The 2,504-nt window shown below is 47.4% G+C and overlaps 1 pseudogene; it reads left to right on the top strand.

Moving 5' to 3' along the window:
- The first annotated feature begins 474 nt into the window (after positions 1-474).
- LOC138431471 (zinc finger protein 280A-like) lies at positions 475-2,187 on the top strand (annotated as a pseudogene).
- The last annotated feature ends 317 nt before the right edge of the window (positions 2,188-2,504 follow it).

Raw genomic sequence — 2,504 nt, 5'->3', positions numbered from 1 at the left:
TTTCTCTTTTATATCAAATTGAGAACTTCGATCTTTTCACTGAAAGGTAGCACTTAATGGATTTTCTCTGGCATATGTCAATGGACAGCATCCCTCCACTTACGGTTTGGGGCCATTATTGAGTAAAGTAAGGATAACTTGGTCACAAGCCCTGTGGCATCTCAACAGTCATTGTGGTAACCGAGTGACAGACGCGTGGGATGTTCAGGACTAAGGAACGATTCACATTCTGGGCAGGAGGAAGCAGGATGGTGTGAGATTCCAATCACTCTCCTCAGAATTACCTGCAGATTAAAATGCATAAGTTGTATATTTCTGGAGTTTTCCATTTAATATTCTCGGTGACCAACTGAGGGTGACCTGAAACCACAGAGACTGACACCTGAGATCAGAGGGGATGACCTTGCCTGGTGATTGCTTTTAGGGGGAGAAAAACACTAGAAGGGGCCACTTGAAGCCACAAGTGGTTGCAAAATGGCCCATCTCTTCCCGTGTGAGGAAGCACAAGCACCACCACAACCCGAGAAAAAGACCGCCGTGTCCAAATCCAGAGGTGAGGACAATGACGATGCTGAGGTCATCTTTGTTGGAGTGGAGCACGTCAAGGAGGATGCTGAAACCTTCTTTGTCAGAGTGATTTCAACTTCAAAGCCAGTCATTTCTAATGTTTTGAACAGAGTGACCAGGGACTCATCTTCAAGAAGAATGAAGGACCACGTGAATCCGGATCCCTCCTGCAGGTGGCAACCTGCAAATCTGAGGACCCCAGCATCAGAGCCAGCTGCCGTATCACCAGTTTCTCAGTGTGCATGGGGAGGAAGAGGCAGTTCTATTATTTCGGAGCCTTCATCTAAACCTGATTAGAAAACGAGCTCGCCGGAAACTGTCCTTCACAATTCAGAATTGTTCTCTCTGCGGCCTCCCTGTCTCTCTGGAGCCGTTCTCTCATTAGGAGGCAAGGATGAAAGCCCTCTTAATTCAAAGCGGTGTCCCACTTCAGATGTGAATTTTAACAGTGGGAATCCCAAAAGACCCAAACTCAGCGATGGAATCCCAGGGGGACCTGCCTCCACCATGGCCCCTCCAGGTATCTCTCCTGGAAAAACACGGTTATGACCTTGGAAGATTCCCCGACCTCACCGAGCCGTGTGCATGGTGGGGCATCATTTTCACGGACTCGCACCAATGGCCAGGCATGCTTCCGTCTTATGGATCCAGAAGGAACATGTAGTTTTTCAGGCCTGGAGAAAATGGACTTTCTGACTCTTGCACGTCAGAGCAAGACTGTTGATCCCATGAAAGTAAATCTGGGATCAAATTCACTGATGAGAGTAAATGTTATTTGATGGCTTTTACTTTGGAGCATACAAGAGACGGCACCAGAACAGAAGACTCACACAGCCTTCAAATGCCTCAGCTGCTTGAGTCTTCTAAAATATGTCAAGTTTATGACCCACGTGAGGAACCATCTGGAGCTTGAGAGGCAGAAGGGTGACAGCTGGGAAACCCACACTACCTGCCAGCACTGCCACCGCCAGTTTCCCACCTCGTTCCAGCTGCAGTGTCGCATGGAAAGTGTCCCTGCTTCCTGGGAGCCCTCCACGGTCTGTAATATCTGTGAATTGTCCTTCAAAACAGATCAGGTTCTCTTACAGTACCTGAAGGACAGTCACAAACCTGGCAAAATGCCCTATGTCTGCCGTGTTTGCAGTTACAGATTGTCAGCCTTTGCCAATGTAGAGGCGTATTTTAGAACATGGCATGGAAACATGAACAATTTGTTTGTCTGGTTTGCCTCAAAATGTTCAAATAGGTGACATCCTTTGTAAATCACGCTCAGAGGAACTGCAACAGGAGGGTCTTTCCATGTTGCAAGTGCTGGCTACAAAGTTTGAACGTGAAGGAAAAGACCGAGCACCAAACCAAGAATCATCAGTCATTCAAACAGCCAGAGAACTTGCCAAGGTTGCCTGCTGAAACAGAGGTCATGATCCAAAGTTCAGTTCAGCTGGGACTGAGAGAGACAGCATCCATCATTGTGAGGAACACTGACTCCCAGGTGCCACCCAGAAAACACACAAAAAAGATTGACTACGAGCACAAAATATTCCAGACATGCTGCAGCATGGGATCTGGCTAAAAAATTATATTCTACCCACCTCCAGAAATTCAGAAAAGTCCCATTGAGGTTCAGCCAGCTGTACATAAAGACCCTGCCTGGCTTTTGTTGTTCAGTTGCTCAGTCGTGTCTGACTCCCTGCGACCCCATGGACTTCTGTATGCCACGCTTCCATGTCCATCATCATCCCCTGAAGCTTGCTCAAACTCATTCCGTTGGGTTGCTGATGCCACCCAATCATCTCATCCTCTGTCATGCCTTCTGCTGCTGCCTTCAATAGTTCCCAGGATCAAGGGTTTTGTTTTGTTTTGTTTTGTTTTCCCAATGAGTTGACTCTTCCCTTCAGGAGGCCAAAGTATTGGAGCTTTAGCATCAGTTTTTCCAC

This window comes from Ovis canadensis, chromosome Y (assembly GCF_042477335.2).
Source record: "Ovis canadensis isolate MfBH-ARS-UI-01 breed Bighorn chromosome Y, ARS-UI_OviCan_v2, whole genome shotgun sequence".
Taxonomy (NCBI): domain Eukaryota; kingdom Metazoa; phylum Chordata; class Mammalia; order Artiodactyla; family Bovidae; genus Ovis; species Ovis canadensis.
The sequence above is the reverse complement of the archived record's forward strand: the minus strand, read 5'-3'. Positions and strand labels throughout refer to the sequence as shown.